This window comes from Pipistrellus kuhlii, unplaced genomic scaffold (genome assembly GCF_014108245.1).
Source record: "Pipistrellus kuhlii isolate mPipKuh1 unplaced genomic scaffold, mPipKuh1.p scaffold_m20_p_17, whole genome shotgun sequence".
Classification (NCBI taxonomy): domain Eukaryota; kingdom Metazoa; phylum Chordata; class Mammalia; order Chiroptera; family Vespertilionidae; genus Pipistrellus; species Pipistrellus kuhlii.
This window is the reverse complement of record NW_023425482.1, coordinates 16,127,861-16,142,868: the sequence shown is the minus strand read 5'-3', so window position 1 is coordinate 16,142,868 and position 15,008 is coordinate 16,127,861.

Below are 15,008 nucleotides of genomic sequence, written 5' to 3'. Positions count from 1 at the left end.
GGTGATCCAGAAAGCAAGCTAAGCTCCCTCACTTCACAGAAAAGAACCTATAACCCCGATTCCTGTGCCATCCCACCACCTGAGGGATGCAACGCAGGGCAATGCACTCGTCTTTGGCCCAATGGACCGGGGGCCCATTTTGTGGACCTCATTCTGACTCAAACCCAGTTAATATCTGACTCACGTACCTTGTTGCCATCATTAAACCCAACCAAAGGGACTGCTTCCCAGCTGTCTTGCCTGGAGCAGCATCTTCCCTAGTCAGAGCCAGAGAGTGTGCGGCAGCAGGAAGCACTTTCGCCACGTTCCCTGGAGAGCCCTGCCCTTCTCAGGAGGCCTGGCCAAGTGCAGTGACAGGGGGGTCAAGGCGCCAGGGGCACACGGTGTAAGGGCCCCATTCAGCGCTGTGGCTGCACGGTCACCCCAGGATGCGCACTTGTCTCAGCGTCCTGGCCCTGCCATGTGCCCGAGAATACACAGCCCCTTCTTCCAGCCTCCGGATCCTCTCCTGGCATCTCTCCCCCTCCACGGCTCCCAAATCCTACCTGCCAGACAACCAGTCTTCCTCTACAGTTTACTCCATGACAGTATGAACTATAGAAATTGGAAATGTGATAAACCCTTACTTGTGATCAAAATTTCAAACCTGCCTTTCCCTAATGAAAATGTCAGCGGTCACATGATTTCTAAAGGGCTGGCGAGGTAAACCACACGGTGCTTAGACTATTGTTGAATAGTCCGCTACTGAGCACATGGCAGAGCCACTGCAGCTGGCAAAAGACATAGCTACCACCCTCTGTCAGGATTAGTCTCCAATGAGCTCCGATTCATTTTGTGCGATGTCTTCAAAAGAGCGACCCTGACAAATGCAAGTGTCTGGAATTTCATCACTGGGCCTGGCTACCCACTCAGGATGTGTAGTGTACTCACCACAGTCTCATCAGCCACCAGAGCAGGCTCCAGGCTGGGCTTCCACTAACCCGTCCCCTTACAGCAAACTGATGGCCTTTTTCTCTGCCTTTGATCAAGGGACCAGCGTGTAGATGGGTCTTCCTCTTTCTGGGACAGTTCCTTCACTCCAGTGCTGGCTGGCTTACAACCCCTGTGTCCTTCCCCCCAATTACACAGGTAAGGAGAGACGTGAGAAAGCTGTCGAGTCAGGAACGCCCTTACTAGTGACTGGTGTACTTCAATGGGTCAAACTCTGACTTAACTTCCGAGCACCTATTTAAATTCTTTCTCCTCCTCCTCCTCAAGGAGCCAATTTTGCACTTATTATCCTTCAACCAGTGAAATACATAGGAAATGGCCTGGGAAAACCTTACTATCACAAGAATTATAGCATCTGAAAAGGATCTGGAATGATGATTGAGTCTCATTTTTAAAATAGGAAAACAAACCTGGCCATTAAGGCTCAGTGGTTGATCAGTTAACCATGAACCAAGAGGTCAAGGTTCAATTCTTGGTCTGGGCACAAGCCCTGGTTGTGGGCTCAATTCTTGGTAGGGGGCATGTAGGAGGCAGCCCATCGATGATTCTCTCTCATCATTGATGTTTTTATGTCTCTCTCCCTCTTTTTCTCCCTTACATTTCCTCTCTGAAATCAACAAGAACATATATATAAATTTATATATATATATATATATATATATATATTTTTTTTTATTTTTTATTTTTTTTTTTAATAATAAAAAAATAGAGAAACAAAGACAGCTCAAAAGCAAACTCAAAAGCAAGGTAATACTCTGACTAGTGGCAGAGCCCAAACTACAACCCGGGTCTGAATTACCACTCACCAGGCCAACTCTTGTGGGACCGCACACAGTGCCCAGGAAACGGCAGAGCCCCTGCTTACCTGTTTGGATCCCCGTTTCTTGCTCTAACTGCTGGTACAGTCTGTTTGAATAGTCTGCCATCTTCTGCTCGATGCTCAAGTGCCTGGCAGTGCTTATGATGCCCGCACAGAACCTCGTGGAGCCAGCGGCCAGCCTGCAGGGAGGATCCCAAAGGCCGTTAGGTGGACTCATACCTGTGCATCAGCCCGTTCAAGTCCCAACTACAGCACCGGTCTATCATAGCAAAAGATGGAAACACCTACATGCCCACAGACATGACACTGATTTCACATTTTGGAGTTCACCTACATGGCGGGATACTATACAGCCATAAAAAAATAAAATAAATGAGAGCCCTAGCTGGTTTGGCTCAGTGCATAAGAGTTGGCCTGCAGACCAAAGGGTTCGAATCAACAGCAGGTACCTTGGTTGCAGGCTCCTCCCTGACCTGGGGCCCTGGTGCAGGAGGCAAACATTGATGTATCTCTCTCACATAGATGTTTCTCTCTGTCTTTCCCTCTCTTTCACTCTCACTAAAAATCAATGGAAAAATACCCTCAAGGTGAAGGTTAACAACAAAGAACAAACAGAATGAGAAAGTTTATATGCTACAATGTGGAATAATCCTATTGATAAAAGCAAGATAAGGAACAGTAAGGCATACTGTTGCTTGTATAAAACAGGGAATAAATAAATGAACACCCAAGCACTCCAGTACATATTGACGAAAACACATCTGTTTCTATGTGGAGAGCGCATCTGGATTGATACACCAGGAACTTAACTTGCCTCCAGCAAGGGAAACCTGAGGACAGAGGTCAGAGATGAGAAACTTTCCCTGGACACTTCTAGAATTTTCTATTCTGACTCATGTGAATCTATTGCCTTTTAAGAAATAAATAATAAATTCCTTTAAATGTCCAATTTGTTATAGGGAAAAGCCTGAAACAGATAAGAACACTACTAGTAAAATGAAGAATTTCAAAAAAATCTATGACGTGGCTCAGTGGTTGAGCATCGACCTGTGAACCAAAAGATCATGGTTCAATTCCCAGTCAGGTCACATGCCCTGGTTGAGTGCTTGATCTCCAGTGTGGGGCGTGAAAGAGGCAGCCAATCAATGATTCTCTCTCATCACTGATGTTTCTAACTCTCTCCCTCTTCCTTCCTCTCTAAGATCAATAAAGATATATTTTTAAAAATACATACAAAATCACTATGAACTATAATCAATAACAACATGTTGATGTTGGTTCATTAGTGAGACGATAACATTAATATGTTAATAACAAGTGAAACTGGGGGTAAGTATGGGAACTCCCTCCCGTCTTCTCAATTGTTCTGTAAATCTAAAACTCTTTCAAAACTAATTACTTAAATGAAAAGCTCTTATGGGGAGCAGAAAAGCAGGGCAGAAACGTGGGAAGAACGTGGGGTACAGCAAGGTTAGCTGGTTGTTTGCTTTGTTCTTTAAAGAACAGTTTACTGATTTTTATGGAGAGAGGAAGGGAAAAGCGAGAAACATGGATGTGAGAATGTAACACTAATCAGCTGCTGCTTGCACACCTCTGCCTCCCCCCACCACAGTGCATGGGATGCCACCCAAGCAACTGAATCACACTGGCCAGACTGCTGCTGGTTTTTTACTTGTTTGTTAAAATATATATTTTTTGATTTCAGAGAGGAAGGAAGGCGTGATGTTTTATGTGATGTTTCTGACTGAGTGAGCGCACACCTCCCACTGCTGACAGACGTGATGTTTTACCAGGGAATCATGGGCACGTCTGTGGCCTAGCACCATTGATGATGAGCATCCCTGGCACGCCCCACACTGGGGATTGAGCCCACAACCCAGGCAGGTGCTCTGACAGGGACTTCCTGGCTCACAGGTGGATGCTCATCCACTGAGCCACACTAGCTGGGCTAGCTGGGTTTTTATTGTTTTAGTTTTTAAAATATATTTTTATTGTTTCAGAGAGGAAGGGTGAAGGAGAGGCAGAAACATCAACGATGAGAGAAAATCATTGATTGGCTGCTTCCTGCGCACCCCCCACTGGGGATGGAGCCAGTAACCTGGACATGTGCCCTTGACCAGAATTGAACCCTCAGTACACAGGCTGATGCTCTATCCATTGAGCCATACCAGCCAGGGCCTAGCTGGGTTGTTTTTTTGTTTGTTTTGTTTTGTTTTTTAAGATGGGAGCTGTTAAGAATATATCACAACTAACACCTATCCTCTTCAAACTCTTCCAAAAAATCCAAGAGGAAGGAACCCTTCCAAATTCTTTCTATGAGGCCAGCATTATCCTAATTCTAAAACCAGATAAAGACACTACAAAGAAAAAGAACTACAGGCCAATATCCTTGATGAACATAGATGCTAAAATCCTCAACAAAATATTAGCAAATGAGACCCAGCAATATATTAAAAATATCATACACATAATAAAACCACAAGAGGGAATTATTTCAGGGATGCAAAGCTTGTACAATATTCCCAAATCAATAAACATGATATATCACATAAACAAACTGAAAGACAAAAATCACATGGTCATATCAATAGACACAGAAAAAGCATTCAACAAAACCCAACACCCAATCTTTATAAAAACTCTCAGCAAAGTGGGAATAGAGGGATCATATTTCGACATAATGAAGGCCACATATGACACACCTACAGCCAGCATCATACTCAATGGACAAAAATTAAAACCATTGTCCCTAAGAACAGGAACAAGAAAGGGATGCCTGCTTTCACCCCTTTCTCAACACAGTACTGGAAGTCCCACCGACAGTGATCAGACAAAAAGAAGGAATAAAAGGCATCCAAATTATAATGTATGAAGTAAAACTCTCATTATTCACAGATGGCATGACACTGTACACAGAAAACCAAAAACACTAAGTGTAATAAATGAATATAGCAATATAGCAGGATACAAAATTAGCACCCAGAAATTTATGGCATTTTTATACACCAATAATTAATTCTCTAAAAGAGAAACTAAACAATCCTATTTACCATTGCAACAAAAAATTAAGGTACATGGGAATAAATCTAACCAAGTAGGTAAAAAACATACTCAAAAAACTATAACATGTTGGGAAGAAAAAAAAAAAGATAGAGGAAGACATAAACAGATGGAAGAATATACTGTGCTCATGGATTGGTAGAATTAACATCATTAAAATGTCCATACTATCCAAAGCAATCTACAGATTCAATACAATCCCTATTAAAATACCAATGACAGTCCTAGCTAGTTTGGCTCAATGGACAGAGTGTTGGCCTGTGGACTAAAGGGTCCTTAGTTCAGTTCTGGTCAAGGGCACACATGCCTGAGTTGTGGACTCGATCCCCACTGTGGGGCATGCAGGAGGCAGCTGATCAATGATTCTCTCTCATCGGCAATGCTTCTATTTCTCTCTCCCCTTCTCCTTTCCTCTCTGAAATCAATAAAAATGTATTTTAAAAATGAAAAGCCAATGACATATTTTACAGATCTAGAGCAAATACTCCAAAAATTTATATGGAACCAAAAAGGACTCTGAATAGCCACAGCAATCTTGAGAAAGAACAACAAAGTTGGAGGATCACAATACCAGATATCAAGTTTACTACAAAGCAACTGTTCTCAAAACTGCCTGGTACTGCCGCAAGAACACGCATATAGATCAATGGACCAGGACAGAGAACCCAGTAAATCGACTCAGGCCACTTTGCTCAATTAATATTTGACAAAGGAGGCAAGAATATACAATGGAGCATAGACATCTCTTCCATAAATGGTGTTGGGAAAATTGGACAGATACATGCAAAAATTAAACTAGACCACCAACTTACACCATATACAAGAATAAACCCAAAATGGATAAAAGTATTAAATGTAATTCAGGAAACCATAAAAATCCTAGAAGAAACTATAGGCAGCAAAATCTTGGGCACCTCATGAAACAATATATTTATGAACACATCTAGGCCAAAGGAACTACAGGGAAAATAAACAAAAGGCACTACATCATAAAAGCTTCTGCACAGTGAATGAAACCATCAACAAAATGAAAAGGGAGCCACTGTAAAAAATAACATATTTGGCAATGACACACCTGATAAAGGGTTAATATCCAAAGTATACAAGGAACTCATAACAAAAGATAAACAATTCAATTTTTTAAAACAAAGTACCCACATAGACACTTCTCCAAAGTGAACATAAAGATGGCCAAGACACGTATGGAAAGTGCTCAAAGTCACTGATTGTCAGAAGATGCAAATTAAAATGACAAAGAGGTATCACCTCACACCTGTCAGAATAGCTATCATCAACAAATGACAACTGCTGGCGAGGATTTGGAGAAAAGGGAACCTTAACACACTGCAGGTGGGAATACAGACTGGTGCAGCCATTATGGAAAACAGTATGAAGTTTCCTCAAAAATTAAATATAGAACTGCCACTTGACCAGTAATTCCACTTCTAGGAATATATTCTAAGAAACCCACACCACCAATCAGAAAGAATGTATGCACCCCCATGTTCATAGAAGCACAATTTACAATAGCTAAGGTCTGGAAACAGCCCAAGTGCCCATCAGTAGATCAGTGAATCAAAAAGCAGTATTACATTGATACCATGAAATACTATGCAGAAGTAAAAAATAAAGATCTCCTACCCTTTGAAACAGATTGGGACCTGGAGTATTTTTTTGCTAAGCTAAATAAGTCCGTCAGAGAAAGACAAGTATCACATGATCTCACTCATATGTGGAATGTAATGAACAAAATAGATCCAGAGACATAGAAGCATGGAACAGATTATGGAATCTCAGAGGTAAGGTGAAGGTGGGTGGGTGGGAAGAGATCAACCAAAGAACTTGTATGCATATATGCATAACCCATGGACACAGACAACAGGGTGGTGAAGGCCTGGAGTGGGGGATAAGGGAGGGCTAAAAGGGGCCAATGGGGGAGGGGGGAAGGAGACATATGTAATACTTTCAACAAATAGATTTATTTTTTAAAATGTTTTTATTGATTTCAGAGAGGAAGGAAAAGGGAAAGAGAGAGAGAAACATCAATGAGAATCACCTATCAACTGCCTCCTGCACACTCCACCCTAGGGTTTGAGTCTGCAACCCAAGCATGTGCCCTTGACCGGAGTCAAACCGGGGACCCTTCAGTCCACAGGCCGACACTCTTATCCACCTGAGCCAAACCGGCCAGGGCTTAATAGTATGTTTTAAAATATGTCTCCTCAGGCAAGGGAAATAAAAGAAAAAATAAACAAATGGAACTTCTGCAAATTAAAATGTTTTAGCACAGCAAAAGAAACCATCAACAAAATGAATAGACACCCTACTGATTAAGAGAAGATATCTGTCTATGCTACATTCAAAATACATAAGGGACTTATGCAACTTAACACCAAAAAGCACAAAACAAACAATCTGATTTAAAAATGGGCAGGGGACCTCAACAGACATTCCTACAAAGAGGACATACAGCTAGCTGGCCAACAGGCTTATGGAAAGATGCTCAACATCACTAATCATCAGGGAAATGCAAACCAAAACCGCAATTAGGTAACACTTCACACGTAAGAAAGGCAATAATCAATAAGACAACAAACAAAACAAGTTTTGGCCAGGATCTTGGTGAGCTTGTAACTTGGTGCAGCCACTGTAGAGAAGGTCCTCAAATTTTTTAAAATAGAATTACCACATTACCCAACAATTCCACTTCTGGGTATTTATACAAAGAAATCCAAAGTACTAATTTGAAAAGCTATATGTCCCCACTCCATGTTCATTGCAGCATTATTTACAAAGGCCAAGATATGGAAGCATCGATAAGTGAATGGATTTAAAAAGCTGTGGTACACGTATACAGTTACTCAACCATAAAAAAAAAGAAAAAGAAAAGAAATCTTGTCATTGCAACAACATGAATGGACCTAGAGGACATTATGCTAATAAGTTAGACAGAAATCAAATATCATATAATTTCACTTATATGTGGAATCTAAAAAAATAAAACAGAAACAGCCGGGACCGGTTTGGCTCAATGGATAGAGTGTCGCCTTGGGGACTGAGGGGCCCAGGGTTCGATCCCGGTCAAGGGCATGTACCTTGGTTGCGGGCATATCCCCAGTAGGGGGTGTTCAAGAGGCAGCTGATCAATGACTCTCTCTCATTGATGTTTTAAACTCTCTATCTCTCTCCCTTCCACTCTGCACAAAAATCAATAAAATATATATATATATATATGTATATATATATATATATATTAATAAATAAATAAATAATAAATAAAAATAAAACAACAAAAAAATAAAAATAAAAGTAAAACAGAAACAAACTCATAGATACAAATTGATAGTTGCCAGATGGCAGAAAGGTTGGGGGAGGGGAGAGGAGGATGGATAAAAAGGGAAAGTGATTGCCCTGGCTGGTTTGGTTCAATGGATAGAGCATTGGCCTGTCCACTGAGTCCAGGTTCAATTACAGTCAAGGGTGCATGCCTGGGTTGCCGGCTCCCAGTGTGGGGCCGCCAATCAATGATTTCCTCTCATCATTGATCTTTCTCCCCCTGTCCCTTCCTCTCTGAAATCAATAAAAAAATATTTTTTAAAAAGGAAAAGTGATAAGTGATTAAGTACAAATTGTCAATAATAAAAATAGTCACAGGAAAGTAAAGTATAGCACAGGGAATACAGTCAATAATATTGTAATAATTATTTATGGTATCACATGGTACTAGACTTATTGGGGTAATCACTTAGTTACATGTCTAATCTGAAACTAATATAATATTTTATGTAAAAAAATGTTTAAAAACTTATAATCAGTTAAAAAACAAGTCAGTGCCCGGCCAGTGTGGCTCAGTGGTTGAATGAACCAGGAGGTCAGGATTCGATTCCCATTCAGGGTACATGCCTAGGTTGCCTACTTGATCCCCAGTGTGGGGCATACAAGGGGCAGCCCATCAATGATTCTGTCATCACTGCTGTTTCTATCTCTCTCTCCCTCTCCCCTCCTGTCTGAAATAAATAAAAATATGTTTAAAAACCAAAAAAATTACAAAAACAAGTCAGTAATGAAATGAAAATAAAAATTTGTTTAAAGTGGATACAACTGCCGAAACCGGTTTGGCTCAATGGATAGAGCGGGCGTCGGCCTGCGGACTGAAAGGTTCCAGGTCTGATTCCGGTCTAGGGCATGTACCGTGGTTGCGGGCACATCCCCAGTGGGGGGTGTGCAAGAGGCAGCTGATCGATGACTCTCTCTCATCGATGTTTCTATTGTAACTCTCTATCCCTCTCTCTTCCTCTCTGTAAAAATCAATAAAGTATATTTTAAAAGCATAAAGTGGATACAGGTGTGAGGAAAGGAAGGTACCAGAGTCTATTCTAGTAGGTTTGGTAGCAAAGCTTGATAGCAAAGGAGGTAAGGCCAGTAGAGAAGTGAAGGTAAATAAAACATATAATCGCCTTTAAAATAAATCACACTAAAAAATATAAACTGACTTACAACATTCTGTGCTGAGAGGACTAATTTCTGCTAAACAACTTCAATAGTGGGCCGGTTCAGATCTGCTCTAACTCCCCGAGCTGTTCCTCTGGATGCAGCCTAGTGTACTCATGGGCTGCGGGCCCCAAGGAAGATGGGACCACAGATAAAGAGAGCATTTCCACACCTGCCTCCGCATAAGAGCTGCCTGGGACACTTCTTCACACACAAACACACGCGCGCACAAACTCCCTCCCGGGCTCCCTCTCTGGAGGGTCTGGTCCTCCTGGTTCAGGGCGCTGTGTTTTTCAAACAACTGTGCCAGGTGATCAGGCAAGTTTAAGAAAGGACCATAAATCCCTTGCACCGGAAAAGGATGCCCCTTGGGCCGACGCCCCCCACCTCCCAGCCCCACCTGCATCCTCCAGCGTCAGGCTCCAGGCCTGGGCGAAATGGGCTTCGAGATTCCTGAACCAAATCTGCGCGCCATCCACACAGACCCGCGGGGACCAGCGGAGACCGGCCCGGCCCGGGCGCCCCCAGCCGACGCGCCGCAGGCTCCGCAGTCCCACCGGCGAGCAGAGCCCGGGGACCGCACTCTCCGCGGGAAAACGCCGCCGCCTGCGGAGGGGCGAGCGGCGGACCCGCCTCGTCTGCGCCGCGGGGCTGGGCGAGCCCAAGGCGGGAGCCAGCGGCGAGGTCACCCCGAACGCCCGGGAGCGGGAGCGCGGCGGCCGCCGGCGGGTCCCCGAGGCCGGGACGACCTCCGCCGCCCCGAGCGCCGCCGCCGAGACCGAGCGGGACCCGGCGGACCGCTCTCCCCGGGCCCGCGGAGCCCTGGCGCCAGGACGCGCCTTCCCGGGAGAACCGGGCAGAACCGACGGGAAACAAGGGGCCGCGAGGAGCACCCCGGAGACACACCGAAGCGGAAAGCGGGGCGCCGGGGCCCCGGGGCGCTAAGGCCGCGCGGACGGGGACGTCAGAGCGCCCGCCGCCGTCTCCTCACCTCACGGGCCCCACGGGCTCCGCAGCAGCAGCTCCCGGCGAGAGGCCGGCAGCAGCCTCCACAGTGACCGGGTCCTGGGATCCGAGGTCCAGGGTCCTGGGGTTCCGGGGTCCCGGGGTCCTGGGGTCCGGGGCCGGGAACGGGAGGGGGTGGGGCGGAGGGCGTGAAGGTTCCCAGGAAGCGGGCTTTACGACCTTCCGCGCTTTACGGCCCCGAGCAAGGGAACGCCGCACGTGACCGCCCACGCGCACGCGCGCTGTGACGTCACCGCGCGGTCCCGCCTCCGCACGTGGGACTCGTTGGGGCCTCCGCCAAGCTGAAGGCCATTTTGGAGGCGTCTCCTCTCAAGGCCGCTCTGGAACCGCGGCCTCAGACGCTGTTAGTTTCTGCAAGTGCCACGGGGACGTCCGAGATGGCGGCAGCCCCACTGGGGTGTGGGGAGGCGGGTTCTCTCTTCCCTCGAGGGTGCTCACAGGTCTGGCCCCTCGTGGGGTCTGGAACCCAAAAGCACCCTAATCCAAGGCGTTATAAATAAAGGCTTCTTGGTTTTACAGTCGCCTTTTTTTGGGGGGGGAGAGGGAGAAGGCTTTGGGGTCTTCCAGGGCGAGGCTCTAGCTGAGCTGATGGGAAATCTGGTTGGCTGTCCTGACTCCCTCCAAGGCAGGATTAGAGGACCCTGAGTTCCAGGCTGCACCCTTCTAGCTTGTCTGGCCAGAGGAAAAGGGATCGATCACCACAGGATCTTCTGGTCACCTACTGCTCCTACAATCTCGGGGCCCTATTTCTTCCCTTTATAGAACTACCAGAGGCCGCTCTTTCCTTTATAGAACACCCAGTCGGGGATCTGTCAGACCCCAGCAGCAAGCTAACCTACAGATGGGAGTGTCTGCTCCCTTGTCAATGCATGTCATGGTGACTGGTCCAGCAGTGGACCAATCAGTTGGACACTTAGCATATTATGTTTTTACCAGAGGCCCAGTGCACAAATTTGTGCACGGTGGGTCTCTCTGGGTGTCCTGCAGCTCTTACCTGCCATCCCTGCTTATCCCCATCCCACTGTGACTGCCGCAGGCTCTCACCCAATGGGAGAGGCTTGCCAGCCACGAGCCCTGCTTCTGGCACCCTCCAAAGGGAAGTGGCCTGTGGGATCAGGCTGAAACTGGCTCTCCAACAACCCCCAAGGGGTCTTGGATTGCAAGAGGGCACAGGCCAGGTTGAAGGACCTCACCAGTGCATGTTGGGGCAGGGGAGGGACTGCAGGAGGGCTCCAGGGCATGTCCAGCCCCGCTAACTCAGTCTCAATCTGCCGATCCCCAGCAGCAAGCTAACCTACCGGTGGGAGCATCTGCCCCCTGGTGGTGAGTGCACGTCATGGTGAATGGTTGAGCAACCTTAGCATATTATGCTTTGATTGGTTCTTCTGCATTTACGGAGTGTCAGTAAAGTCCCAGGGACCCCTGGGTCACCATGCCAGCCCACAACCTGCATACTTTATATACACTTTAGCTAAAGACTTAAAGCTTGGGGTCACCTACCTGTCCCCCCCAAAAAAAGAAGAGGTGCTAAGCTTACAAATCTGAAGTATGTTCTTGGGGAATACTCTTTCCCGATGCCCAGCTGTGGCAGCTTCAGTAAACAAGAACTTCACGAGTTTTCTTGATGAATCAGCCATCTGGCCCAGCCGTTTCCATGCATAGGAATCTGGGGGAAACCTGGCTGTAGGAAATGGTGGGTGAAATGAAGTGATATTCCCTGTGCTCATTACATTCTGTTTGCACGCAGGAGGTTGTGAACAAGCTGTATAGATTTCTGACGGCTTCCTCACCTGTCACCTTTTGGGCCTCCGCTTTAAAATGTTAAGTTCGAGCCCAGCTGGTGTGGCTCAGTGGGTAGAGCGTCGGCCTGCAAACTGAAGGGTCCAGGGTTCGATTCCAAGTCAGGGCACATGCCGGAGTTGTAGCTTGCTCCCCAGTGGGGGGCCTGCAGGAGGCAGCGGATCCATGATTGGCTCTCATCATGGATGCTTCTCTCTCCTTCCCGAAATCAGTAAAATATATTTAAAGTGCTAAGGCTGAAAGCTCCTTTCATTGTCAGTGTTGACTTGTATTTTGTAGGTTCTCATAAGCACTGCGTTCTATTTTTTTCAAGAAGATGAGTGTTATAGGCTTTTCTTTTTCCATAAAATGTCAGAATTATTCCTTGCGAGATTCTTGACTTCCCAGAGCAGAATTACACATTTCTCATGGGCCATTTTCCCCATGATATTTAGACGCAGCTATTTTTATCCATTGCAGTCCTTTTCTGCCTGCTCTTGTCTGTCTCTCAAGGACAGAAATTACAAGCAGTGGAGGGATATCTTTAGCACCTGTTTCGCAAGCTCTCAGCCAGGAATCCCCTTGCACACCAAGAACTGGGGCTTGGAGCACATCTTTCCTCCCGCCAGTTCTCGTGCCTTACACGCCGTAGGGGTGTCGAACTCAATCAGAGAAGGGGCCAAAATCTAAAATCCAGCCTAAATCGCGGGCCGAATGGTTTACTGAACAGTCATAAACTGTCATTGTGATGGAAACGCAGCGGAGTGCAGTGATGACAGCGCGGTGCGGGCCACATTGCAAGGCCTGGCGGGACGGATTTGGCCCGCGGGCCTTGTGTTTGACACATGTGCTCCAGAGTGTCCCACGGCGGGGGGCGGCAAAGGTAACGCCATTTCAGGCTGAGGTTCCATCGCCCGCTCACTCCCCCTTTCCCAGAACGGGCGGGTGTGGGGAGAGGCTGCCCAGCCCGTCTCAGTGAGGGGTTCTTCAGCAGCACAGCTCACACCCTCCTCTCCGGTCCACTCTCTCCATGTGTCAAAGCGCCTCTGTAATGACTGTAAAGTGCCACAGCTCACTGTCCGCATCTGTAAACGTGCCGTTCTGTCCAGCCCTCTCTGTCCCTTTGTTGTGCAGCGCTAGCATGTGGTCCTGTGTGGCCCTGAAGCCATTTGAGGAACTTAGGTAAATGGGATCTTTTCTCAAGGGCCCGGTCACAGGCCCACAGGGTGACCGAGCCTTTCTGCCCCCATGAACATGGTATTATCAAGCTGGATTTCAATGAAGGTTTTCTTTTCATATTACTAGGCTTCTTCTAAATGAATAAACAGACACTTTAATTACCCTTACCATGTCCGTGAAATATTCCTCATCTGTGTATGTTTGCCATCACAAAATATAGACATAACATATAAAACTTGGGTTGCCCTAGCCGGTTTGGCTCAGTGGAGAGAGCACTGGCCTGCAGATTGAAGGGTCGCAGGCTCGATTAAGGTCAAGGGCACATGCCTGAGTTGCAGGCTCAGTCCCCAGTAGTCGCAGTCAATCAGTGATTCTCTCTCATCGTTGATGTTTCTATTTCTCTCTACTCCCTTCCTCTCTGAAATCAGTAAAAATATATATATATAAAAAAACAAACAAAAAAACTTGTGTTACTGAGTGTAAAAGAGAATTTGAAAACCTAGTGAACTTACAGAAAAAGAGATTAAAGAAACAATCCCATTTACCATTGCACCAAAAAAAGTTAAGATACCTAGGAATAAACTTAGCTAAGGAGGTAAAAAGACCTGTACTCAGAAAACTACAGGACACTGAAAAAAGAGATAGAGGAAGACAAATAGATGGAAGAACATACAGTGTTCATGGATTGGTAGAATCTACATAATTAAAATGTCCATACTACCCAAAGCAACCTATAGATTCAATGCACTCCCCATTAAAATACCAGCGGCATATTTCACAGACCTAGAATAAACTCTCCAAAATTTCATCTGGAATGAAAAAAAAAAGACCCTGAACAGCTGCAGCAATCATGAGAAAGAAGAACAAAGTAGGAGGGATCTCAATACTAGATATCAAGCTGTATTACAATGCCACTGTTCTCAGAACAGCCTGGTACTGGCACAAGAACAGACATATAGACCAATGGACTAGAATAGAGAACCCAGAAACAAACCCAAACCACTATGCTCAACTAACATTTTACAGAGGAGGCAAGAACATAAAATGGATTTAAGACTATCTCTTCAATAAATGGTGTTGGGAAAATTGGACAGATTCGTGCAAAAAAATGAAACTAGACCACCAACTTACACCATACAGAAAAATAAATTCAAAATGGATAAAGGAGTAACATGTAAGATGGGAAACTATAAAAATATTAGAGGAATCCACAGATAGCAAAATCTCAGACATATGCCGAAGCAATATCTTCACTGATACAGCTCCTAGGGCAATAGAAACTAAAGAGAAAATAAACATTTGGGACTACATCAAAATAAAAAGCTTCTACACAGCAAAAGAAACCACCAACAAAACAACAAAGCCCACTGTGTGGGAGAATATAGTTGTCCATGTTATCTCTGATAAGGGTTTAATCTCCAACATTTACAGGGAACTCATACAACTTAACAAAAGGAAGATAAACAACCTAATCAAAAAATGGGCAATGTACCTAAATGGATACTTTTTTTTGAAAGAGGACATAAAGAAGATCAAGAGACATATGAAAACATGCTCAAAGTCACTACTAATCCGAGAGATGCAAATTAAAACTACCACGAGGTACCGTCTCACACCTGTCAGAATGGCTGTCATCAACAAATGACAAGTGCTGGCGAGGATG